The sequence below is a fragment of the Ambystoma mexicanum genome, chromosome 6q (assembly GCF_040938575.1).
Source record: "Ambystoma mexicanum isolate Mex_15411 chromosome 6q, UKY_AmexF1_1, whole genome shotgun sequence".
In the NCBI taxonomy this organism is placed as follows: Eukaryota; Metazoa; Chordata; class Amphibia; order Caudata; family Ambystomatidae; genus Ambystoma; species Ambystoma mexicanum.
In genome coordinates this window covers 611,845,878-611,873,835 of record NC_090937.1, presented here as the reverse complement: position 1 = coordinate 611,873,835, position 27,958 = coordinate 611,845,878, and the positions used below count along the sequence as shown (strand labels likewise).

The 27,958-nt window shown below is 47.7% G+C and overlaps 1 protein-coding gene across 1 annotated transcript in view; it reads right to left on the bottom strand.

Annotated features, from left to right (window-relative positions):
* MFSD8 (major facilitator superfamily domain containing 8) overlaps positions 1–27,958 on the bottom strand; it is a 1,042,879-nt gene that overhangs the window by 910,838 nt on the left and 104,083 nt on the right. The gene's annotated exons all lie outside the window — the stretch shown is intronic.

Genomic DNA, 27,958 nt, shown 5'->3' with positions numbered 1-27,958 from the left:
CCGCAGCACGCAGCAGTATGAGGACAGCACGAAAACAGAAGGAGTTATGATACATTGTTGCATGCAGTGAAAGATTTCCAAACTGGATACAAAATGTCGAAACGAAACTCAGAAGGTATAACGAGTTCCGACGTGGACGGCTGGCCAGACACCCTGGGCACACCAGAACTGCAGCCCATCATGTGGACCAGTGCTCACCAGGCGACTGGACGTCCCGTAAGACCGACCCGAGGGTGCCTGTGGGCCCATCTACTGCGGTGCGCAGGGTTACGGTATGGACAGGGTATGAGGCCCCACGTACATTGGCCGCGACAGCACACTGGGAGCGAGGTATGAGTGCGGGACCCGGGCAGCGCTCAGCGAGGTGTGCCATGTGTGCGAGCGACACGCCAGCCCCCGTGGCTGCTACAATGCGGAGGTAAAGCCGGCCACGTACCGCGAGAGGAGACACAGCTATCACCCTGACTGCTGGAAGAGGCCCGGGGTGTACAACATGGAAGCGGCCCGACCCGGAAAGAAGAGCCGTGAAGCGCTGTGGGGGCGCCCACACCCATGGCAAGGCAGTGACCTATTGTCAGAAGGGCGAGCCTTTGAACGAACAATATAACTTATTAAAAATAAAAAGGAGAACAGCACAGCAACTGCCATGCCCCCGCCCAGGATGAGGAAGTGACCAAAGCAAGGGGAGAAATTAAAGCAATGAGGTGTCCCCTCCCTTGGTAAGGAAGTGAATAGACACAACGAGGGCAATGAGCTGTACAAATTGCACAGAGGGAAATCATCAGTGCATAACGCCAGAGTTATTAATGCCACGCAGGTGGCGCAAAGTGAAGCTAAGACCCCTTGGAAAGAACAATAAGCAGCAGGCCCTGTAGCGGAGTGGGGAGGCCATAAAAAGCACAACCCGCACGACAGATAAACGGAGGAGAAGACAAGCGAAAGAAGGCACCACCTAAAACTGGCATGGCGTAACCCTGACTTGAAAGCAGGACCAGGGGAGACGCCAAGATCTGACACGCAGCAGTGTCCGGGAAGAAATAGCGTAAAAGACTGCTTGAGGAAATGCCCTGAAAGGGCGTGAATAAGGTCCCCCCAGCTCTGGATTTTGGGTGGTGCTGAGTCCTGCACAGGCCTACCTCAAGGAGAGGTTAATGGAGGTGAGCAGCCAAGATCCTGGGTAGTGGATCGATATACCAGGCAAGATATGTGTGCCGCAGACAGTGCGGGGCAGAGTGCTGCAGCTGAATACATGGGTCTGAAAAACAGCTCTGACACCTAAACACCATTGAAGTGCCACAACCCGGAATAGGAAAGGTGGCGCAATGGCCCAAAGAGGAGGCAAGACTAAGGGCAAGCAGCCAACAATGGATATATTCACTAAAACTCAACAGTCCCTGTACACTTCAGCATGGAACACGGATACCACGCCCACAGATGCCACCATGCCGAGAGATGACCACAGGATCCTAGCAGCCATCACGGAACTAAAATCCTCATGGGGAGTGGCGATGGCAGAACTGAAAGAGGCGCTGGAGACCAAAATTGATGCAGTGGGGATAGAGGTCAACCTACTGCGACAGGACTGGAGAAAGCTGGCAGAATGAACGAGTGGTCTGGAAAGTGCTGTGAAAATTAATACGGACACTAGCATGAGTAATGGCACGGAGGTACACATATTGAAACAGCAAGTGTCAAACCTGGAAAACCGGGCGGAGGAGGCCGAAGGATGAGCGAGATGCAATAACATACGCGTGGTTGGCCTACCGGAGGGAAAAGAAGGGCAAGACCCTACGGACTATGTGGAGAATATGACCATCCAGGAAATAGGGGTGAGTAAGCTCTCCCAGGGGTTCACGATCGAAAGAGAATATAGGGCCCTGATGAGAAGACCGCAACCTGGGGCCCCACTCCGCGCAATTATAGCCAAGATACTGAACTACAGGGACAGAGAGGAACAATACCAAGGGCGTCGGCAACTATCACGGCATACCCAGACTACACCATGGGAGTGCAAAGACTGCGGTATAACTACGTGGCAATAAAAAGAAGACTGCGCACAGCCGGATGCAAATACATGCTCCTCTACCCAGCGAAGTTGAAGGTCCTACACAAAGGCAAGGCTCATGTCTTCGACACTCCGGAACAGGCGGCAGACTGGTTGGACACCCATGGTTGCCCAGAACAAGGAGATGATCCGGAGCGGGACGGACAGGACAAGTGATGCAGTTCTATGCATGATGTTGTTGGGTGAGATGAGATTGCAGGCGTAGATAGTGAACAGGAAAGTAATGGGTACAGGAAACTGCGAACATTAAGCAATTAAGCCATCTGGCATTTGGACATGTTGGACTGGAATATAGATTGTAACAAATTAGATCTGAGCGGAAGGTGTGCTGTGCTTGATGGTTTATATTGGAAACGCAAGAAGGAGACGACCTATCCTCAGTAATTAGAATAGTTGAGGCGCCACTAGGGCGACATCTCCCTGCGGGGCCCGGAGTACGGGCAAGTGCCAAGAAAAGGGCTAGATGCGGGGGTGCCTGAGATCCAGGGATGGAGCTGGGCAACAGTTGGGAGGGGGAGGGACATGAGGGGGTTGAGTGTGAAGTTTGGGCATGGGGGGAGGAGGGATGGGGAGCAGTTGGACAGGGAAGGGGGGGCGGAGGAGTTGGAGGGTTTACAGTTGGGGGGAGTTTAAGCTGGGGTACGAGCCTACACCCGGGAAAGACAATTCTATACAGAGACTGGGTTTGCAGAAGGGGAAGCAGGAAACTAATAGGCCATGAGGGACCTTAAAATCATCACGTGGAATGTTAAGAGGGCTCCATCGCTACCTGAAGAGAAATAAGGTTATGATGTACATTTGCAGACAGAAAATAGACATAGCCCTGATACAAGAGACTCATCTCACACAAGAAAGATTGGAGGTGATCCGAAAGAAGTGGAAGGGGACTGTGGTGGGCGCTACATATTCAGCTTACACTAGAGGGGTGATTACCTGGGTTGCACCGCATGTCCCATTTCAGCTATTACAATCCACAGTGGAAGCGGATGGGAGGACGGTTATAATAAGAGGGCTGGTAGAAAACAAGGAAATAAGTTTTATCAATACATATGCCCCGAACCAGGATACATCGGCATACTTTAGGACCATGTATAGTAAATTAGGCAGGTGCTTGGGGGGGCGGTGATATGGGGAAGAGATTTCAATTGCGCACTGAATCCGGAAATCGATAGATCAGATAGCAAAATAAACAGACCTACCCCTGCGGCCAGGGCATTGCAGACAATGTTGACGGATTTTGGGTTCGAGGACATGTGGAGGGTGCACCACGTGCAGGACAGACCATATTCTCATTATTCGGCCCCACAATATCTGCATACTAGGCTGGATTATATGTTTGCCACACAAGAGCTGATGACAGAAATAGTGCAGGCGTAATATAAAGCAAGGGTCCCATCGGATCACTCACCGCTGGTTCTGAAATGGCAATACCGTCCCCCTAGAGCAAGGATACCAACGTGGCGCTTCAGAGCTGAGGCGCAGAAAGATACATTTTTCAGGGAGGATTTGAGAGAAGAAATAATAAGTTACTTTGAGATCAATACTGGCAGTGTTGACACAGCTGGAACGCTATGGGAAGCCTTTAAGGTTGTAGTGAGAGGGATTGCTATATGAGGCAGAAATAAAACTGGAAACAGCATTAAGAAGGGGGGTACTACTAAGGACGACAATGATACAATACTGCAACAGGAATGTGTTGGACACTGGGAGAGATTGTGTAATCTGAATTATAAAAAGTATATAGAGAGACAGCATGCTGGAGGTGATAAGCCAGGGAGAGCATTGGCATGGTTATACAAAAGGGAGACCCCCAGGCCCGCAATCAGAACAATAATGAAAGAAGATGGGCACATAGCGGACACTCAAGAAGGCGTTAATCGGGAATTTGTAGAGTATTACCAACGCCTGTACGGAGATCAGGATGGAGGTAATTACAGGACAATAAATGAAACACTGGGAGACATAGGTTTGTCGCAAATTAGTGCAGAAGAGCGGGAGGAGTTGGATGCCCTGATTACCCTGGAAGAGCTAGAGGAGGTGGTAGTGCAGCTACCCACCAGCAAGACACCGGGGGCCGACGGACTCCCCAGTGAATTTTATAAAATGTATAGAAATTAGGTTCTCCCCCCGCTCTTAGCAATGCTCAATGAGGCATACAAAAAGGGAAGGGTGCCCGAGACCCTAAGAGAAGCGATTATCATACCGCTCCCGAAACCCAACAAGCCTGGAAATGATTGCGGATCATAAAGACCACTTTCAATGCTAAATCAGGAGAGTAAAATGCTCACAGCGGTCCTAGCAAACAGGATGAGGAAGGTTATTAATAAATTAATACACCCTGACCAGACCGGGTATGTCCCAAATAGGAATATATCCAACAACCTTAGACGACTCCACCAAGTTATTGAACACACGAATGAGGATGTGGGTGAAATGGCAATCATATCGTTAGACGCAATAAAGGCCTTTGAGTCGGTCAAGTGGCCGTGGCTGCTGGCAGCCCTGATTAATTATGGGATAGGGCCTGGGTATCTTAAATGGGTCCAACTATTATACAGTGCGCCGCTGGCCAGGGTCAAAACAGGGTCAATAATATTGGAGAGGTGGCAACTCAACAGGGGCATTAGACAGGGATGCCCATGGTCCCCTATGTTGTACATTTTAGCCCTAGAACCCCTGGCGATATACCTAAGGCAGCAGTATGATGTAAAAAGGACAACCACACTTAATCTCCTTGTATGCAGACGATATGCTGTTGTATTTGCGGTATCCAGAAGAAAACCTCCAATATGTTTTGGAAGTGATGGAGCAATTTGCGGGGTTGTCTGGCACAGCAGTGAATCCCCAAAAATCATGCATAGTTCCGCTGGGTAGATACAAAGGGATCTTGCGGGAACAACTACCTGTCGTACAGATACCATGGGAGGTCAACTCATTTAGATATCTTGGGGTAGATGTATACCATACGGTGGAAGCGGAACATCAGCATAATACAGAGAAAGCGATCAAGAGTATTGAAAATAGCATGAAGTTCTGGGTAAAACTCCACTTGGCGATGATAGGGAGAGGGGCATTGTTGAAAATGGTCGTCCTGCGGAGACTACTGCATTACTTTGGTAATATACCATACCTGATACCAAGGCGATTCTTTGCCAGGTTACATAGCATATGTAGGGAATTCCTGTGGCATGGGACGAGTTACAGAGTTGCCCTTTGGAAACTACAAAATGTGCATGAAAAAGGGGGAATAAAACTGCCAAACTACTACAGTACGTGGCGAAATGGTTGTCAGAAGACCCAACCTCAGAATCTAGGCTGTTTAGACTGGAATGTGCTCCATTTTTCCTAAAAGAAATGATGTGGTTGCCCAAAGCAGATATGAAAGAGCGCCCGAAGATGATGATATTGGGATGGGAAATATGGCAAAGGGCCTGTCAGGTAATGGAAAATCCATCTCCGTGTTCCCCACAGGTGCCACTAGTTGCACTGGCCGGGAAGAAAAGCCAACTAATGATGATGATTAGGAAGCATTGGGAACCGGTAGGGATAGCAACCATGGGAGATATATGGCAGGAAGGGAGGTTGAAAGAATTTGGGATGCTGGTGGAGGAAACGGGGTTACATGTGGGACAATAGATTACGTACCTTAGGGTGGTGAGGCTAATTAAAGAGACGTGGTCCGAAATAATACTAGAAGACCAACCGTACACCACCATAGATATAATGTATGAGATAGCAGAAGGAGGGTATGTGATATCCAGGATATATGAGCTGGTGATGTCCAAAGTGGGAAAGGAAGTGGTACAACTGAGGCAGGACTGGGAAGAAGATGTGGGTGCCCCTATGACGGATGGGATGTGGGAGCGGTCCCAAGGGTACCATAAGAAAGTGTCACGGAATACAAGGCTGCAACAAATACAGTTATATATAACCCATAGGGCCTATATAACACCCCAGAGGATAGCTAAATTAAAAAATGTAGGACGACAAACATGCCCCAAATGTGATGAAGAAAACGCTGGAATGGTGCACATGTTTTGGGCATGCCCGGTAATTGAGAGGTTTTGGGGAGAAGTAGCACATAGGCTAGAGGAAAAAGGGGTTAAGATAAAGGTCGAAACAGCATGGGCATGTTTGATAGGAGGATTACACAGATCACGTAAATTGAAGCATGTAAGCAAATTGAAAGATTTGGCATTTATGGGATGGAAAACATGCCATAGACCAAAAATAGAAATGTGGTGGAACGACCTTGAGAAATGGGCGGAAGCTGAAACTGCAGTGTGGCAAGAAGCTAGCAATTCTGCCGGGAGGAGGAAGCGGAAACCTTAATAGCCTGGAAACATCTAATAGCCACGTTATTTGGACCAACGCAGTGTGGGTAGAGTGATCGAGACCCAGCAGAGGACATAGAGGAGAGGCCTCCTATGCGAGAGGAAGAAAAAGAATGCTCAGGAGAGTAGGCTCAAGTGGGGGGAGGGCATGGGAGAAGCAGTAGACACTAACTGTGATATAACTGTGAACCGATATAATATGTACTGCGTGTTTGGAGTGTGTCGTTTGTTGGAAATAAAATTGTTTTATTTAGTGATCGCCAATTAACTCATTTACTCTTTGCTCTTAAAAGGTTTTACTAGTATCACAAATCAACTGTACCCAATCAAATAACTGCCAAAAGATCACTGGAACCTGCGACACGGCTAGTAGGGGTCCCAGACGAAAACATCTCAAACAAATGGGAGGGTATCTTCCTATCTACAGCAACGGGTTTGATAAAGAGAGACAATGCACAGAAATGGGGAGCCCCGGAGTACCCGACCTTGGCTCAATGGTCTGCCGAAAAGGACATTTGTGCTGCAAGGGAACACAGAATATATACAGCACGGCGGTGCCCGACCAAGGCTGCCAAGATCTGGGGAAAATGGGAAGAGGGTGCAAATTGAGAACCCAAGCCATGAGGCGGGAGGGCGTTTGGGGGTGTATTAGGGAATATAGCAAGAACCATACAGCTACTAGGATGAGTATGAGGTGGCACGATAAGAATGGCTCGATGAGCCTACTCAAGGCTCTGGGGGGATTAGGAGGGTGAGGAACTTGTTTGTATGTTGTACGTTTCTTACAAAATCAATAAAATATGATATAAAAAAAATAACTGCCAAAAGATGAGGCGAATTAGGCATTACTGCCAAGATTCCAACCTCTTACACGTAGGTAACACGGTACTCTGCAGCAGGCCCATTAACCAAATGGACTACCTGACTGGAATTAGAAGGGTACCTGTACGACAAACAGAACAATCCTGCTTCCCTCAATTATCCCTCAAACAATTGTGCAACTCTATCTCTATCTTCGAAAACAGTGGGAAATCAAAGACCTCGCAGGAGGAGACATCTGTAGTTCAAAATAGTGTCAAGGCTTTCAAATGATGCATAAAACAACAGAAAAAGATTGTCCAGTGAAACAAATCAATTTGAAAAAATGTGTATCAAAATTTATTGAAAGTGATACCAACAATTTAAACAATGGTGAGTCAATCACAAATAATTAAACTTCAATAATTAAATTAAAATTCAATCCCCATCAAACAGACATCATTTTTATATTCATAATCAATAGAATTAATTAATAAATAATCTATTGTCAGTGCAAAAGATCACATCCCTGTAGGGTTTATCTCTCGAGAGATAACCCTGACAATAGATTATTTATTAATTAATTCTATTGATTATGAATATAAAAATTATGTCTGTTTGATGGGGACCAGTCATGAATTCCTTCTCCCCACAGGTTTTTAGCATGATTCTTTTGTCTTTTAAGCTTTTGGATGTATGTCACAGTATGTTGAATTGGGTTTGAATGAATGCACTATGAATGGCAAGTATTTGTGACAATGTTTTAGCCGACTTTAGGCATACGGTTGCTGCTGTTTTGCTGTATTAAAGTGATCAATGTTTAATTATTTGTGATTGACTCACCATTGTTTAAATTGTTGGTATCACTTTCAATACATTTTGATACACATTTTTCAAATTGATTTGTTTCGCTGGACAATCTTTTTCTGTTGTTTTATGCAATTGTAATACTCTGGTCCAGAGGCTAGAGTTTCCCTGCCCTTTTCAGATTTTTTGTTTCAAATGATACAGACATGAACAAAAAAGCAGCGGTCGAAGTGTACGAAAAGAAGTAGCTGAATTATGTTCCGTACTGGCCCACCCCAGCTCCTCACAAACCCCCGTCGCCACGCCCCCTCCCACGCACAATACAAACCCCCAAACAGATACGCCTGCTGGTTAAGGGAACATTCAGTAGAGTGCACTGAAAGTGAAAGTTTCAACTTCTTCCTACACTTTTATTTTAAAACAAAACCAATCCGGGACGGTTTCTTTAAAATAAAAAAATAAAAAGTATAGGAACAGTAAAACAATTAAAAAAGTAGAGGAGCACTGCTCCCGCCCACTTCGACTACTGGACAAAGAGAGGAGTTGAGCTAGTAAGAAAGATAGATGAGAAAGTAAAAGTGGGAAAAAAGAAAGGCTGGATGCATAGGAAGATTGCTAAAAATAGAGAAGGAGAAATAAGAAACCGAGATGCACACCTTCTCCAACAGTTTGGGATTATTTACACATGGCTGTTTTTTGTGAATGTAGGCATGGATTCCTGTGTAACACATCTTTGGGGATGATGGCACACATCGCTGTCAAGTGGCCTCATGACATACGTGATGATGCCTTCAGCCAGTCCTAGTTTGGAACATGGCCGTGCTTCTAAATGAAATGAGACCACTTATACTTAAAATGTCAGCATGCAATGGGTCTCATTACAAGTTTGGTGGTATTTTGCCAGTAATTCTGCTGAAATACCACCAAACTGATTAACCGTTACCAGCAGAATTACCCACGGACTACAAGTGGTGGTGTGCAGTGTTGGTCTCCATTTATCTCAGTTCATAGGACTCCATGCGGATTTTGGAGGAATTACTGTCAGCTGTATTTCTAGCGGTTTGTGGTATTTCCACCGGTTTGGCAGTAAGGCAGAGGAATTACATCCAGAATTCTGCTGGAATGTTTTTCCCCACATTACCTCCAAACTCATAGTTTGGCGATGCAGTAATGCGGCGGTAAAGCATTGGTAACTCTGTTATCACTGGATTCCCACCGTTTTTGGCCACACCGCCCCACTCATAATGAGGCCCAATGTGCAACACAACAACCGTCAGAAGGCATAATGCAAGATATTGGACCATTTGGCAACTATAAGCAAAGCAGAGGTTTGCAGGTAGAGTGGGTGCAAAGCAGAGGTATGCAGGTAGAGTGGGTGAATTTGCAGCACAAAAAACCCTTTGAAATGCCAGACCATCCTATTATTATTATAATTGTTATCTATAACGTGCTTAATACCGGAGAGGTTTCTAAGCGCGGACCCGGGATTCGAACGTGTGTTGCTCTGCTCCAAGAGGAGCACGTTGCCACTGATCCGCACCATCCTATCAGGCACATATTATTCTTGTAGATTAGCCTATAAACAAAGCAAGAACGACGAGACAGGTGCATTTTCTTTCAGAAAACAGGGCCAATTCATGCTGGTCCTGCCATCCGTTGGCCTCCTTTCTCAATTGAAAAATTTATGGTCATATCATGATTAATCTTCGTGCAAAAGGTCCCTGGGTCTCATGCGTTCTGACATGCTCTCCTCTGGTGACTGATGGCAGTTTTGTAGAGGCTGCAAGTAGGCTGCAGCAGTGCTAACAGAGAAGAGGGGGACACAGTTGGAATGTGACACCATATGTGCATCAAATAGAGGGAGAGCTGGAGGCAGTAAGCAGGAGGAATAGAGAGGGTGACAGAGGCGTGGAGCAGCCAATACAAAGGAAGATTACTTTGTAGGAATATGGACTTTCAGCTATGAAGCTGGGAGCAGTAGGGGCCAGAGGTGGTGTAAGAAATGGAGTGACAGTAGTATTTATCCAATCAGGGAGTGGAGCTGCCATGTAATAGCCAGGCAACACTTGCTGAATTAGTGCTGTACAGAAAGCAAAACAGTCATCCAAAGTACTTCTGTTACCGTACACGAATTCGAAACCTCACACTAAAGAAATATGTTGGCCACAGGTGGCTTTGCCAGCTTTCAGCCTGAACTAAAATGGATGTAGACATTCTGGGCTGGTTAAATCATTTTAACCTTGCTAGAAAGATCTTTGAACTCTACCCCAAACAAGGTTGAACTAAAAGGCAGCTGCAACAGAGCAGATTTCTGGCCTTTGTCAAAGGCAGACAGCGTTTTATTTCTGCAATAGCCTTGGATGTATATGAACCATGGACAGAGCAAAGTCACAGGCATGATGAAAGTAACGGGGGCTACGCAGCCATGTTTAGGGAGGCAGGCTGTGAGGAAGCAGATTGGTTGGAATGCACACGGGAGCCCATAATGAATATGAATGTTAAGCGAGTCATGCCACCTGAGAACTGGAACAGGAATCATGTGGGCACTAGGTGCCATATCATATTTTATTACTCCCAATGGAAAGGCCAGTTAGATACAGAGGTTATATCGGTGGGAATGCCAAGCAGAATTGCACAGCTTTCAAATGGCGCTGTAAAGCCATGCCCTCTATGACATGAGGGCCGTTAGGACGTCCATTGTTACTGTAACTGACTAAATGTATCATACTGACTTCTCTGTATAAAGTTCTCTGTGTAAAACCCTACAAAAACCCTGATGCTTCTGTGCCTGGGATCACTATATATTCCTCTGTCCATTTCTGCACAGCTGTATGGAAATAAACCTTATCTCTGCCATTGCTGCATGGTTTCCTATTGGATCATCGGTGATAAGCTGCAAGATTCTACAATATGGTCCCTTCACTCTGTGGATTCACCAAGCCCTGCTGAGACCGTAACCAAAATCGCAGATCACTTTCCCCTCAAACCCCTCTGTGCACAACCAGGTAGGTAAGCGGCTTAACTGAAGTCCAGAAAGGGGTTTCGAAAGAGAGCTGTCCATGAAGGTTGGTATTTCTACTAAGGCTGCACAAAAGCCTGCCTAATTTAAAGATAAGTTGAAACCTTAGGGATACTTTGGTCCTCTCTCAGTATTGTAAAAACAGGAAGCCATCTACCATCTTGAACCTGGGAACGCACATGGGCCATTTTCCCTGTAGAATTTGCTCGGTATTGTGATAAATCCGGTGGAGTCATCACTGATCCCCTTGCGGTAACCTCTTCCCATGTGGCCAGGGGATTGCAGCCGCTAACTCATCCTGATTCTGGATATGGGGAGGATCACATGGGAGGAAACAGCCTCTGGGGAGATGTCCTCGCTCCATCAGGTGAGACATGGTATGCCCCATTTTCCCTTGAAAATGACCTCCCCATGTCCAAAACCCTCATGGCTCATTGTCCCGCATCTACTCCTTTTCCTATGAATAACAGGGAAACCCCTTTTTCTAAAACTATGAACCAACCTTCCAACTTTTATCGACCTTGCCAATATGATGAAATCACCTTTTTTCAAATCCACTTGTCAATCAATCAGAACTGGCTTGCCATCAAAACCTTTTAAAAATGCTGATTGAAATTCTATAAATCAATTGTCAGCAATGGTCTTCGGTTCCCAGAATCCTCGAAACACTGGAACGAAGAATAGAGATTGAGTAATGTGGAGCAAAAGAAACTGCAAGCTCAGCAAGCGCTTTTGTGTTTTCTGGCACACACCTGTGCCCGGTAAATCTAAGCAGCCCAAACCAAGAATCAAGGACAGCTGCTTTGGTGATTGGCGAGAAAGAGCTGCACCTCTCTACCAGGAGCAGAGAACCGAAGAGGCGGGATCGGCATAGTGGAGCCAGGCGAATCACCAACGGCAAAGAAAGTAGGTGCTGAGCCAAGAGCTGCTGGGGGAACGCCAGGAGTTGGTGAGGGACTCCTGGGCGTTCACAGACGAAGGAAGGCAGAGTTTCACTTACTGGAGCAAAGAGAAAAGCAGGCATGTCAAGTGGAAGCCACAGAGGACCGATGAAAGAGGGAAAGGCGACCATGAGAAGGAGGCAGACGGCAATCCTTCATCAGCGGACTGTGTGACAATTCACCAACGCCAACAGAAACCAGTGAGTCCATCCAGAAGCAGCGGCGACACTGGGGCGTATCGGCGAGAAAGTTGAGCGCAAACATTTGGGAACTACTTGACTGAGAAAGAGATAAAGAATGGACATAGGGAGCGCCTAAATCACAAACAACCCCTCTTCTAATGTGTGAATGCACACAGTGCAAACACTTGAGAGGCAGAGAGAGGATAATGAAGGACACATTATCCCACATTATTTATAAGGATCTTTGGGAGCATGCAAAGACCTCGAATGAATAGAAACCCTGGCAGTAGAGTATACCAGGCAATTTCAAGGGGGCGTGGCCAGCACGCATGGAGTAAAGACGTGAACCCACAGAGTTCCCGTACACGATCCTGTAACAGATCCTGTAACGGCAGCTAAAGATATAATTCAAAGCAGCCAAAAGCAAATAAAGGCGACTAAACCTTTTCCCTGCCTCCCGGAGCCCCTCCGAATGAAAAACGGACTGGGGAAGTCACAATAACAGCCGTCCCGAGAGGCCCCCCTGTGCCCTCCAAAATGGCGCCGAAGGTCTCTCAGAGCGCTTGAGGTGAGAAAGATCCAGCGGGCCGTTGCCCCTGCCCCTGGCCCTAGGGGGACTGACAACGCCACCAGGATCAAGCGACCCAGCGGAGGCAAGCCCGGATATCTCTGGACCCACGCTGCATAGAACGCGGCCCTGTAACTGATTCCCCACCCCCACCGAAGCCACGGACCCATCAGCAGGCGGGCCCAGGACCGGCTCGCTGAGAGGGAAGCCGCCGTGCTGCGTGTTGCGACCCCAAAAGTGATGGAACCCCGGCGGCCAAGAAGGGGAGCGGGGCCTCCCAGGCCCACAGAACAGAGGAGCCCTCTGAGCCACGGATGCGACCCGATGTACTGGGCTACAATTGAGGAGACTGGAGAGCGGCGGGAGACTGCGGTGCCCCCGTGGAGCCCAGCTGCAGGAGGCTGACCCAGACTGCAGGTACCCGGGGACCCTGGTTGGCAGGAGCGGGGAAGAGCACTTAGCCCCAGATTGGCGCCCCCGCGCGCTTCTGCCCCCTCCTCTGGATGCATGTGAGAGTGCGCACATCGCGGCCCCGAAGGACTCAGCCCTGCGCCTTACTGCATCATCTCACCTATGCAGGTGGGTGGCCGCCGTCCCTCGCCTCCAGCGTGATCACGAGCACCCCGGAGGCGGGAGGCTCAAGAGGACGCCCCTAGGAGGACCGGGCATCCCCGCCGCAAATACACAAAGGCACCTGGCGATTGCCCATTCGTTGGCTAGTGCCCAGATACTCGGCACACGCCTGGTCGTCCTGGTGGGCGACGAGAGCATTGTGTGCATTACTGGCTGGATGCAAACCTCCACAAAACAGCCACAACGACCAGGCGGCGGTGAACCCATTACGCCACCAAGAATTTTCCAGTGAGGAAAACCCGCAATTGTCACTACGGTTTCCACCAGGATAAATGGACAGATGGCTGGCATGATCGGGCTCACCCTGCTTATCGGACCAGGTGCCACAGTTGATTGAAACCCCACGAAGGCCCGGACGTCTTGGGGGAGCTCAAAATCAGGCAAGGTAAAAGCAACCCGACACAAACGTGACACAGACTCGATCAACCAAACGCAGGCACCCACGCGTTCCCCCACGTGGAGCACACTTGCTCACACTCCAGAATCCCAAGGACCCAAGGCCACCCCCTCCAGAGCCGCCCGCCCAAACCAACTGTCCCCCGAGCCGCCTACCACCACAACAACAGAGCCCGGTCGCCCTGCTCCCGATCCCCTGGGGTGCTGCCCGCCTCACAGCCACAACTAAGCAGGAACTTGGGGATCGCATCCCCCTGCAGGAGAGGCGGCCGGCCCCACGACCCAGCTCTCACGGCAACACCATAATACTGTTTCAAGTGGACGCCACAGAAGCGACCTAAGCGAGACACTGCAAAATGTCCTCCACAAGGAATAAACCCAAGCCGATGACAATAATGGACTCCTTCACGGCGGCTAGACCCAAGCAACAACCCCACCATGAGGCCAATACACAGACGGAGTCACCCCCACCTGAAGATGATCCCAGGGACACGCAGGTACTGCAGGCCATCGCAGCGCTCAGAACATTTATTGACCTTACTGAAAGAGTGACCACAGCAGAGGCAGGCCTACAGGAAACCACAGAGACCACCTTGGATTTGAAGACTAAGGTCCACGAACTTGAAAGGCAGGTTGCAAGACTGGAAGCAAGATCGGATGAGGCGGAGGGGAGGGCCCGCCGCAATAATATACGCATACTAGGAATTCCATAAGACATGGAAGGAACCAACCCGACTGAATACGTGGAATCCATGATACTGCAGGAAATCGGGCCCGGCAAACTCTCTCAGGGATTCTCAGTGGAGAGTGCCCATAGATCACTACAAAAAAGGCCCCCACCCGGATCGTACCCACGTCCAATGATCGCGAAGATCCTAAATTTCGAGACAGAGAAACAATACTTAAGTTCTCGAGAGAGGGAGGTGAGATCAAAAGGAATGACTCCAAGATCGTCATGTATCCTGACTACACCCCCAATGTACAACGCGCTAGAAATTCGTTCATACCAGTCAAAGCCAGTGTCATGATCTCTGCTTCCAAAAGGTCAGGGTTTTCCCAACTCCCTTGGAAGCAGATCCATAACCCAGGTTCCGAGTGCCAACCAGTCCCAATTGGGACCTTTTGGACCCAGTCCTGGCGCCAGTGGCACCAGGCTCATAAATATGCCCAGTCCCAGCGCTGGAAGCGCCGGGCTCATAATGCTTGGGTGGACTTACCTGCAGCAGACCATGCTGCTTACTTGCCTGCCAGTTGAGCCTCTGATCCTCTTCTGTTTGGAACTACTTTTCCTGTTGGGTGGGGCAGGAGCCACTCCCTAGGTTCAGAACACTGGAACTCTTCTGGAAAGCAGGAACTCTTTTCTTACCTAGGCGTGGCTGTGGAAGGACACCTAAGCACTACAGGAGGCTATTTAAACCACACCCGATGGATGAATCTTGCTTTGCGTTATTCTGCATCCTCTGCAGCAGAACGCTCATTGTGTCTTCTGCATCTGATCCTGGGCCTAAGGAAAAAGGCTTACCATCCTGAATCCAGTCTTCAGCAACACCTATAAAGACAAGAAAGAACAGGTTAGCATTACGGTCTTCAGTGACAGCGCTTCACTTACCTGGTCCATCGGCTGTCACCAACGCCTCGCGCTGTATTCCGGCATCTGAAAGACAAAGGCTTACCTACTCTTCGTGCGCTCCGGAGGTCTTCGCACTGCATTCCGGCATCTGAAAGACAAAAGCTTACCAACTCTTCGCACGCTCCGGAGGCCTTCGGCGCTGCATCCCGCATCTGAAAGACAAAACAAGGTGCGTTTAAAGACATTGGGGAACTTTAATACTCACGTGCCATTACTCCTTTCCACATCTAACCAGTGGGTATTCCGGCACCCTGCAGCCGCTCCGAACTTGTACCTGCAAAATAAAAAGACAGTTGGAGCGCATCGTGAAGCAGGCAACAAGCGCTTACTTACGTGCTTCCAGGCGCTTCTATTCATCACACGGGCTCCATCTTCAACTCACTTTAGCCCGTCATCCGCCGGAACCCTGCAAAACAAGAGACATCATTACTAAAGACTTTTAAAGACATTAGAATTACTCGAAACTTACCGTTCTTGCAGTAAACGACGGACAGCAGTCCTCTGAAGTCAAGAGGCCTGCTCCCCTTATCCAGTGAAGAAACTGGTTACAGCACCCTGCCCAGAGGCAGATGGAGAGCACGGCGTTCACTTACCTAAGGTGAGTGCGTTAACCTTTGGGGTTCTACAGGAGAAGAGAAAGGGAAGAAGAGAGAGACATTCAATAACCCAGTTCATTAATCCCATATTTTCTATCTGCAGACATCTTACCCTTCGAGTCAGACATACAGTGCACAGAGGTCCAGCCCAAAGAGCCAGCCGTGTGTTACACATCACCTTTGAAGATACAGTATACGCCCAGTCAAGACCGGCGCCTCTACGTGAATCAGGTGAGCGTTACAGCCAGATTGCGAAAACTCAATCTTAAATACATGCTGCTATATCCCTCACGCCTCAAGATACTTTACAAGGGAAAAACGGTCTTTCTGGAAACCCCAGCTGCAACCAAAATGTGGCTGGAGCACAATAACTTGGCTGAAGGCGACAAACGCACCTTACAAACTGAAGGGCTAAATATAAAGCACTGCTCTAGCAAAGCAAACAACTTCAAGATCTGACACCATGGCACCGAACTCAAAAGACGACCCACCGCTACGACGATAGATTGCACCACCACAGACGGGAGCTTGTGTGACCGCACATGAGCACTGCTACAACCCACCCCATCGTAATCTGTGCCGGCATGTTGCCAGAACTACATCTGCATCAAACGACCTGGATAGGCCCACAAGATGTGGAAGCCCCCGAGCATTGCCCTCCCAATGCAACTGCTGGGGGCAGTTCACAGTTGTTAAAATGTGTTAACCCATTCACCAGAATGGAAGTTGAAACAGTTGAAATGTCTCAGAGATGTAAAGCAGCACCTTCAGCGAGGGCACAGGAGGGAGAGGTGAGTGAACTGGCACCAGGCGGCCCAGAGGTGAGGCGCCCGGGCTCTCTGACCACCACACAAGAAGAGAAGGGCAACAAAGAATGAAGACTAACTCTTCCCCAAACTGTCATGGTCACACATATCAAAGTTTTAACCTGGAATGTGAGGAATCTGGGTACCTACCTTCACCGAAATAGGATTAAATCCTACCTGCACAGAAAGAAGTTCGGATTGGCTCCATTGCAGGAAACCCACCTCACAAAGGAATCTACCGCAACACTACAAATGCACTGGGGGCGGAGAGGGCAGGGGTTTGGAGCCACATACTCCAAATATGCCAGAGGGGTGTTCACATGGATCAGCCTCCAAATCCCCTTCCAACTAACCAGGACTGAATCAGATCCAGAAGGAAGGTATGTGATATTGTGGGGTCATATTGAGCAAACTGAAGTATGTATTGTGAACTCATTCCTCCCCAACAACAACATACCAGCACACTAAAACCTGATGTGCGCCAAGGTCACACAATACAGGAACAGATTTTTTTATCTGGGGGGGTAACTTCTACTGCCTCAGCAACTCAGAGCTTGACAGGTCAACGCCCCTTCCCGGCGGTCCGACAGTGCCCACCACGGCACTGAACACCATGCTGAGCCGCCTGGACCTAGTGGACGTCTGGCGAGAGTTACTCATCTCCACACAACCTTCACACCAGGATTGACTATGTCTTCACTGGCAGAGAAAACCTACTGCAGATCGACACGGCACAATACCTGGGTCGGACCATCTCCGACCACTAATGGTAGAGTGGAGCATTACAGGACCCAGACCCCCAATACCCACATGGAGAATGCCCACGGAAGCGTTAAAAGACCCGGAATTCAGGGATGATCTCAGAGATTCCCTAGAGAACTATATAGAAGAGAACATGGGCAGTGTTGATCACCTAAGCACGATACGGGATGCCCTGAAGGTGGTAATACGGGGAGAAATCATAGCAAAGGTCGGAGGCATCAGGAAACATCTACGAACCGAGCTAGAACAGTGGGAAAACGAAATTGAGCAGTTGGAGTCCGACACCCAGGGCACCCAGCAGGAGGAAGACAAACTCAAGCAGATCAGAACTGAATGCAAAGAAGCATGGGGCAGACTAGCCAAATTTGACTAAACCGCCAGAACCAATAGGGCACACACCGAATCAGACAAGCCCAGCAGACTACTAGCCTGGCAGTGCAAAAAAGAACATCCCAAGCACCTAACCACGGCCCTGAAAAGCGAAGATGGCACGCTGCATCAAACCCAACAGGGCATCAATGACACTTTTAAACAATTCTACGGCCAACTGTATTCCCATGACGCCCAGGTGTCCCCTGATGAGATCTCGGACACACTAAAGGAGATAGGGCTGCCCAGGCTATCACCCACACATAGCGAAGCCCTAGAGGCAGACATCACCACAGAGGACATATCTGAAGCAATTAAAACCTTGGCCACGTGCAAGACCCCGGGCAGTGATGGGCTACCATCCGAATTTTATAAGACTTACGAACTAACTCTAACCCCGCTGCTGCACGAGGTCTTGCAGGAGGCATACGAATTGGGGATCCTACCCAAGAGTATGCGTGAAACACTGGTGTTCCCGATGCTTAAACCCAACAAACCTGCAGACGGTTGCGACTCCTACCGCCCACTTGCAATGCTCAATTACGACGTCAAAATATAGACCACGATCCTAGCCAAGAGGCTCTCCAGGACGATAGGAGAAATAGTGCACACAGATCAAAATGGCTTTGTGCCAGGCCGCAATACCACTGCCAATCTTCGCAGGCTCCAGCACGTCGTGTCCCAGGCTAACCGAGACGGGGGATCCTACGCCCTGCTATCCTTAGATGCCATAAAGGCGTTCGATGCCATCTACTGGGAATGGCTACTGGCGGTTCTCCGAGACTTTGGCTTCCAGGAGAAATTCATCAGATGGGTCGAAGTGCTCTACACCAAACCAAAGGCACGAGTAAAATCCAGAAGGCTCATCTCGGCGGCATGGGACATACAGAGGGGCACTAGGCAAGGATGCCCACTTTCCCCCATGCTTTATATACTTGGGCTCGAACCTGTTGCCATCTACTTCAGAAAACAATTCTTCGATGCAGGTATACGATTGAACAGGGTAGATCACATAATCTCCCTGTATGCAGACAATGTCCTCCTGTATGTGAGAGACCCGCACCTGAACGTCCCGACTTTGCTGGAGGTCCTAGACAACTTTGCCAAAGTCTCAGGAAAACGATTCAGCAGACGCAAATCCTGCCTCTTCCCATTGGCGGACCTCAAAGACAAACACATTGATGACCAAACTCTATTGGGTGTACAATGGCAACCGACCTCATTTCGCTACCTTGGAGTCAACATACTACACACACCCGAGCTCATGCACAAGAATAATACCTTGGTGGCGCTGCCCCCTCTACGCAAATCAATAGGGTTCTGGTCAAGGCTCCCCCTGTCCATGATGGGAAGAGCATCCATCACTAAAATGATTGTTCTCCCCAGGTTCCTCTATGGATTCCAAAATGTATATTACTATATCAAAGCCCCCTTCTTTCGCTTACTTGAGACGATACTCAAGGACTTCCTATGGGGTAAAGGCAGACACAAGATGGCGTTAACCACATTAACCCTCCCGTACAGACAGGGCGGCATTCAACTTCCTGACCTTTAGAAATATTATCTGGCAGCCCAGCTTAGCTTTGTAGCCAAATGGTTGGCTGATGACGCCACTTCTGAAACAGCACTACTGCAACACCCAGTCGCTCCAATCCGGCTGAAGGAACTTATTTGGGCACCCGAACACCTCCCAAGCGAAACACCCCTACTGGCCACCCTGGGAAGACAAGTGTGGCACAGAGCAAAGTCACTTCTTCACCTGAAACACGCATATGCTCCGGATATTCCGCTCCTTTCGGATCTATGTAAGAACAGTGTCGACCTAGCGACCATCAGGCACTGGGAAAGGAAAGGAGTGTACACGTGGGGAGACTTCTACAATGAGGGCTCCTTCGCGACTTCTCTTCACTGCAATCCGAAGATGGCATACCCAGTGGCCAGTTCCTGTGGTATCAAAGGATTCGAAAGCTGGCGTGAGCCAAGTGGGATACATGGCCTGGGGAGCCGCAACACTACTGTATAATCTGGGAGAGAGCTGGAGACCGGTGTCCCTAATATGCAGGCCTAATCCCCGCAGCTCTGACCTAAAACTCAAATGGGACAGGGACCTGGGGCGAGAAATGACCGATGAGGAATGGAGAGAGCCCTGGTGTTCCCCAAGGAGGTATCCAGGAACTCCAGATTCAGATTAATCCAACTGAACGTGTTATACCGTTCCTACCTAACTCCATACAGACTAGCAAAGTTCAGCAAGCAACCCCAACATAACTGCCCATGGTGCAACAGGGACAAAGCAGATCTTCTACACATGTTCTGGGAATGCACCAAGACTCAGCAGGTCTGGGCCAAGGTGGAGCAAACCTGCAGGAGGGCAGGCATGTCCAGGTACGAATGGACCCCCAGTGAATGCCTCCTGGGGACTTACCCCAGATTAGCTAAAATCAAACACACTGTGAAGCTCATGGACATGGCATGCATCCTAACTAAGAGGACCATTGCAATGGCATGGAAACGACCAGGTGGGCCACGATTCCAAGCATGGCACAGCGAACTGGAGCACTGGGTGAGGGCAGAAACCTCAGCCTGGGAAGACAGCGTCGCTAAATCCCCTGAAGATGCAATTCAGGCACTGGACGCTTGGGATGCCCAGAGGTGGGCACTGTTCCACCCTTCTAACGACGAAAAGCCCCCTTGAACGATTTACCCCCACGTTGTCTGAACCGGCCACCACAAAGACACTTAGGATAATTGCCAAAAACAGAACCGAACCCCCATTTCCATGCTCCTTCCCCCCACTCCTCCCTGACCCCTGCCCTCTCCACTCCACCCCTGGTAACTCTCCCAAGCTGAACTGTTTATCAACCACAAGGAGACAATCACCTTTACTGTTAAACATTTATGTTAATATTGTTTATTTCAGTTATGTTGGCTTTACATCGACCCGCCTATACTATGCCGCAGTTGGCAACCATTGCCACACTGCTGTTGTACCTATAACAAATGCCAATAAAGAAATTTAAAAATAAATACCAGGCAATTTCAAGTGTGTAATTGTTTATTTGTAAAGCGCTTATACACAAGTGAAGTGCTTCAAAGCGCTTCAAGGCGAGAAGGGGACAAGGGAATATAGTAGTCATTCTCAGGCCTTGAAGTTTCTGAATGATCTAACAAAATTAACTAGCATACTAGGCCTGAGGCATTTCTTCTAGTACAGTCCATGACAGGAGGCAAGGAGAGAAGGGGAAAGAGAGAAGGAAGGAGCATACAATCAATAGGCTGTTGTACTAGGCCTAATAACTTGTCTGATAGTGCATGAGAAAGAGTGTGGAGAGAAGGAGGATGGAGAGGGAAAAGGACTTTCAGAACAATAAACTACCGTACACGACCTGGGCCTTTCAGATTGATTGATTGTGGGTCATCATCAATAATGTGCCTATGCACAAGTATTTCATGCGCAACCAAGCTAGGGAGGAGAGACATGAGGAGGATGGGACAAACGATCTTGCTAGGCCTAATGCATTCAAGTTTGTGTAAGTGCGCAGACAGGAAGTGGGGGGGGGAAGTGCACCCAGTCCATCAGGGGCTTGGGTTAAGTGCAGAGAGTTTGCCCCTCACATGGAATGTATTCCGAGTGTAGTAGTGCAAGGCAGAGTGCAGAGGCCTGTGTGAAACAGAAGCCCTGGCAGAGTAAACCAGGCAATTTCAAGTGTGTGAATCAGAAACCCTAGCAGGAGAGTATACCAGGCAATTTCAAGTGTGTGAATCAGACGTGCTGGCAGGAGAGAATGGTAGGTAATTGAAAAGGATGGTGTTAAACAAGAAAGAAGAAACCACACCACTAGATAGAGAGAAATAGCAGGTGTCCTGAAAGAAACCAAAATTATAAAGCCAGACAGATTTTGTGTGCAAGTGTGGCAATTGCCAAGAGAGTCCCAAATAATTGTTGTGTATAAAAACCTCAAGGAGTAAAGAAGAATCCATGGGAAGGTAAGTACCCACTGCAACCAAGACCTTCTTCCTCGAAGAACGTCTGTTTAGTTCATTTTTTCTTCCTTTATGAACACTTTTCTAAACCTTCCAAGATTAAAGACATTTCTCTTTTCACCTTAGAGTTTAGTTTATAGTGGGAGGGTCAGAATAGACCTTTGGACACAGGACATTTTTGTTTCTGACATCCTGACACAGACAGATCCTTAGGTTTTGTTTAGGTAGGGAACTTCCTCTTAGACCAGGGTTAGAGAGGCCTTTTCCCAACCCCTTTTCATTTTCAATAAAACTCTTTAACCAAAAACATGGCAAACGTGTGTCCAACTTTCATTCCTGACTCCTCACAGTATGTAAATTGATACAAAAATTGAACATTCCTCGCTATGAACAGAGAACGGATGTTAAAGAAATGACCAACTGCAAGAGCCGCAAAGTAGTGTACTGTATTGAATGTGCCTGTAAAAAAAATATGTGGGGCAGACCAGGGTATCTGAACACAGGTCAAGAATAAGGTGCACAACTCCTAATGCACGGCTAGTGCAACACTATCTTGACAAGAACCATTTAGCTGAGGAAATATTTAAGTGGGTTCTAGAAATGGTGACCACTAACCCCCAACGTGTCGCACTATATAAGGAAGCTAGATGGATACACAGAATGAAACGCACATTTCTGGCCTTAACAAAGCTTTCCAGCCCCCTATGACTATCTGGTTCATTATAGGATTGTCTGCATGGTGTTACTGGGACTTCAAACCTTTCTCCCAGACAGTCTTGCAAATATTCCTGGAACAACAAATGCATCCACTTTACCTGTTTTACTGCTTTCTGGGCTAAGACTACTTGATATTACTAGTAGTAGCCTAAGAAGTATGGCTATGGTTCTGTTTAGCTTTCACGTAGAGGTACGTTGTGACGTCACCACGAGAGGATGTCATCCCACTCTCTCGTCATTGCCAAGATGTCCTCGTGGCAACGTTCCCCTGTTTACAAAACGTTTCCTTCTCACCGTTAAACAGTAAGCTTCTAATTCTGCCGGCGCACTAATTATATGCACTTGAGAAACATCCCTGCATTAGGAGAGCAGCTCCACCTTAATTCTAAGAGCCTCTCCCTTTTTTACAGATCCTTTCTTACCAGTATCGGTTGTCAAAAATCGTTACAGGACTGCTCCAGACATTTATTATCCTAGAAGACAGACTTTTCACTTGAAGAAGGTATGTGCTCTTATGATTCCAGGACCTTGGACTATTGTCGTCTGCTGACATGGGTTATGTAAATCCAGCACTAATGTATACCTATGTATTCTTCCTCCGTAAGGAAACCTTCACAGAACAGGGTTTCGTGTAGCCTGTTGAAACTCTTACTCTGCGCATAGCGAGATAGAGGACACCCTTGTTTAGGTGAGCCCTCTTTTTACATCACTCCACTCTGCAATAACCTTCTGACTAGGTCCCATTCTCTCTTTTATACACACAGGGTTCACAGCACCTCATTTTGGTCCTGCGGGCAGCGCTTTATTAGCTAGTGCCGAAACCTGCAAGACGTCGACCTACACTCGAATACTAATCTGCGGACAGCAGTCCGGTTGCTCCCCCCCCTCATGGTGATCAGTGGATCTATTCCGTTGCATGCTGCCTATTAGCACTTGCCCATAGAAAAATTGAGGGCCTGATTCATGGAACGTTTTCCTATGGGATTGCGCCATTATAAAACACTTCCATGAATCAGGAATTGTGTCCCATGGCAGCAATCACAGAGAGACTTGCACTTCTTGCAAATTAATTGTTTAAACTTTCATGTGTTTATTGGTTTATAAAATATTTTTCAATGTCTTCTAATGTGAATATCAGTGTCTGTTTCCTTAACTTTGTTTGACCCTAAAATCACCCCTTCTTCCGTCACTTGCACTTTGGATGAATACACTAGGTTTGCTGTGTTATATTATACAATTTTCTGACTCTCTGAACTCTCATATCTTCGATTAAAAAGCATGAATTGTGACTTCCAGCTTGCACAGAATATTTTCTGATAATGATGTTACATTTCTTGTGTTGGAAATAATGTTTTGGAACAATGTATTGAGCCGTTTCCAAACAGGAACACATTTCTTGTAGTTTTGTATAATTTAAAGATAAGACAGTACTGGTAACCAAGGGGAAGAAGGTTACAGAAATGAAAGGTAAAGTCAGAGTCTGGGCTAAAATAAATGAAATTGCGGTTTAGCGAAAGATATTAATAGTCTAGTGGAGAAAATGACAATGCAGTGAGAATTTTTATTTTTGTAGGGATTATCAATGGTATCATTACAAATTGTGAGATTCGGTATAGTACAAACCAAATTGTCAACAAGGTCAGCAAATAAAGATCAAAAAGCTTGAGTTATGTGAAGTTTCTGCTCCACCCGTCTGGCCCCGATTTCCCACATCATCTATGCTCTTTGTGTTGTGAGCACGTTCGTTGCCATCCCATTCCCCCCCCATGTCTCTCGCTGGTGATCATCCCGACGTTCGTCCCCTGGTTGTGTGTCTGTTAAAACGCAGATAGATGTAACACACCAAAACTGGTTGCACTCAATGCTCTCATTCATGGTATACAATTATACAGATGTCTCACTGTAGAAATCAAGACCCGGACCAGGTTTGGGTTGCTGAAATTATACTTTATTCTTGTGATTTTAAACTAAAGAAAATATAGTCCATGAACTCCTTGAGAGTTACTCCACTCTTAGGCAGCCTTCTATGGACGTGATTTAAACCCTCCTACGTCTCCTTGGTGTCCGGATAGGCCCACCAGTTGTTCCTTCTCTCCTCGTCCTCTTCGTATGACTAGGAAAATCAACAACAAACGCTGGATTAGTTCCCGGGCTTTTATGTGATGTGAGTGACTTGCTTCCCCCCCAATGGAAACCTCCCCTGTCAATCTGGCTTCTCATTGGCTGGTATTGCCATGTCCCGCCTCCTTTAAAGGTTGCCGTGGTTTCCCAAAGTGCCTGATTCTTCTGCCTGCCAGGAGAGTCCTGTTCCCAGTTAAGTCCATCCCGTGAGTCCCTCCCCCCCTTGGAAGTCTCTCTCTCTTGCCATGTGGGTTCGCGCACGCGGCCGCTCCAGAGCGGACCGCTCCGCCGAGCAAGCCGCATGGGCCGGCTCTCCGCGACCACCCACTCTCCCCGCGGGCCCGCCGCCACCAACCCGGATCCCGGGCGACCAGCCGCGGCGACACCCCCGGCAGACTCAGGTAAGGCTGGATGGGAGGGGGCCGCTCCTTTCGTATCGCGGCCCGTTGCCGCGATCCTGTAGAGTCCCGGGGAGGACGGGAGGGATGGGGCTGCGCTTTCCGTCTCGCGGCCTGTTGCCGCGATCCCGCGGAGTCCCGCTACCCCTCCCGGCACCCCCTCCACTCCGGGTCCTACCTCACACTCACTGTCAGTGATTTGGGGGGGGAGGGTGTCTAGCGCCTTGTTGTAGTACCTTTGCCAGGGCAAACATTGTCTTGAGAATTTGGGTAGGGTATTATTCATAGTCGCTGTGATTTTTTCCAATGCCCATATTTCCCCTGCCTTTGGCCACCAGAAGTTGAGAATCGGGTGCTCGAGGGATCGGGCTGCTTCAAGCAAGTGAGATATGAGGAATGATATCCCCCCGCCATGTTACAGGGGCCCTACTGATTGAAATCCCCCATAATGACTATGAGCGGGTCCCTGGGGATCTCTATCCCTGTAATCCCTCGAATCCTAGACAGGATCTCTTTCCAGTAGTAATGTGATTGTAGATAAGTCCACCACATGTGCTCAAGCATGTTAGGAGTTTTCTTAAATGAGGGTACATCTAGAGCTCTTTTTTGCCCTCGCTCAGATATGCTCGGTACTTTGAGAGTAAATGTGATTTCAAGAGATTAAAAATGACTTTTCACTTTTGCAAGCGAGTAAAACGTCTGACATCCAGCTGACATGTGCAAAAACTGACAAAATACACCTTTCATTATTTCCTTAAGGTCTGGCCATTTGATCTCTCCTGTATATATTTAAATGTTGAAAACACAAAAACCTAGCCAATTACATAGTAAAGCAAACATGAATTGTATTGTGCGTTTTGAGGTTCGCTAGCAGAATTGTCTCTTGATTTTTAATGAAAGTCTTCCTTTCCTGGTGCTATTACTACCTAATAGTATGGCAGTGTTATATGATATGATATGGCATTTATAATGCGCCTATACACAAGCATTTCAAAGCGTGACAAGACAAGGGGGGGGGGGAGGACAAAAACAACAATCTTACTAGGCCGTATGACATTCAGATTGCGCCAGTGCAGGGGAGGGGAGAAGTGCCGGGGGTGGGGGAGATGGAGAAGTGCGAGACAAAGGAAACAACAGAGAGTGCTCGGGAAGTGCAGCTAACGGGTGGCTATAGAGGGGGCTGTAGTGTTAAAGATACAGACCACAAGTGCAGGGGGTGCCAAGAGGCAGTGCGGTTTGCAACTGGACAGGCAGGGACCTGGGCCCGAATTCAGAGGGTGGCCAGGTTACAACAGTGCAGAGAGGCAAGAACTTGATGCTAAATTCTATACTTAACCTCATGATCAAATGGTTATTTATATAGAGCTTTTGGCAAAGCGCTTTGACTAGAACATATTAATCACAATTATCACCAACCCGAAGTTAGTACTCTGTTATCGATCTCGAAAGGATGAAAGGCTGAGTTGGCCTTGCCGGGATTAGAACCTGCAACCTACAGATCACGTACAGATCGCAGCAACAAGCGCTCAACCAGCTGAGCTATCTTATTGGCTAACTTCCTTCAGGTGTCAGTAAACTGAGTATCGACTGAGGGCAAAAATCATCAGTACAGAGTATCGACTGAGGTTTAATAATCACAGTGCCTAGATGTTGGACGAACCATGTATGAAGCGCTAAAATACCCATTTGTATTATCACAGAGACAGGTTTTGCTGAGTTTCTGTTTCAATTACAAATGTAACTTTCATTTGTTTGTTTTTGAGCAGCGCTTGCACTTCCTGGAGAGTCAGGTTTTTGGATGTTTTAATTGTAGTCTTGAAGATTTGAGAGGCTATAACACCTGTGATTGGTATAACGACATATCACTCACCCACGAGCAATACTCTGACCATTTATAGTAATGTACCCCATTGACCGGAAGGGTGAATGGATGTAAACTAAATTGAGCATACTCCTTTACACACTGTTTTTATAATTAGAGTGTACATTAAATTATACGTGTAAAAATGATCTGCCTCTGCATGATTATGCACACAGCACAGGATCTCTGAAAATTACAATTGTTTTTTTTAATTAAAATGTTTTAGTTTACATAGAAACTTTTCATTTTATCTTAGTCATACATTTACTGAATCATTTTTCAAAATGTACGATATACTTTTCTAAACAAAAAATATATATATTTACACTATTACAGAATTCATTATTTTAGGCCAAAATTTGATGACAACAAATATCAATTTTTTGTCCTGTCCCAACAGTATCTGGGCCCATCTCGCTTCAGGGCTAGACGTTTCATTACTAATATTGAATAAGGTCCTACACAGGGCTCTTCTTGTAATTCTGGACATATCATGATTAAATGCTGTATGTGTTACTCTCACCTGGCTCCCACAGGGGCGTCGATCGGACCCGGACAGCTGCGACCTCCTCCAACGTGAAGCGTAGTGCAGAGATGACAGACTGGACTGGACCGCCTAATCTCGTCTGCTTGACCCGTAGAAGTATTCTCCTGCAAGTGGAGAAAGGGATTTAGCCACCCGTGGATTTTAGTAATGGCACCCCACTGTTCTCCCCACTAATCACCACCGATATTCACTTTCAGTAAGCTCACCTTATGTTTGTAAATGATGAGCTCTCCATCCTGCGTGGAATGCAGGGGCGCGTAGATACCAGTTACTTCACTGGTTTGAAGGCGTTGGAAGAGTTCCGGATGAATATTGACTCCGAAGTTCTAGGCGAGAACCTGTAAGTATAAAGTTCAAAGAGTAAAATATGTCTGATGTTCACTCTTGTACATTCCTTTCTTGTGTTGCAGCTGGGCCCAAGGGA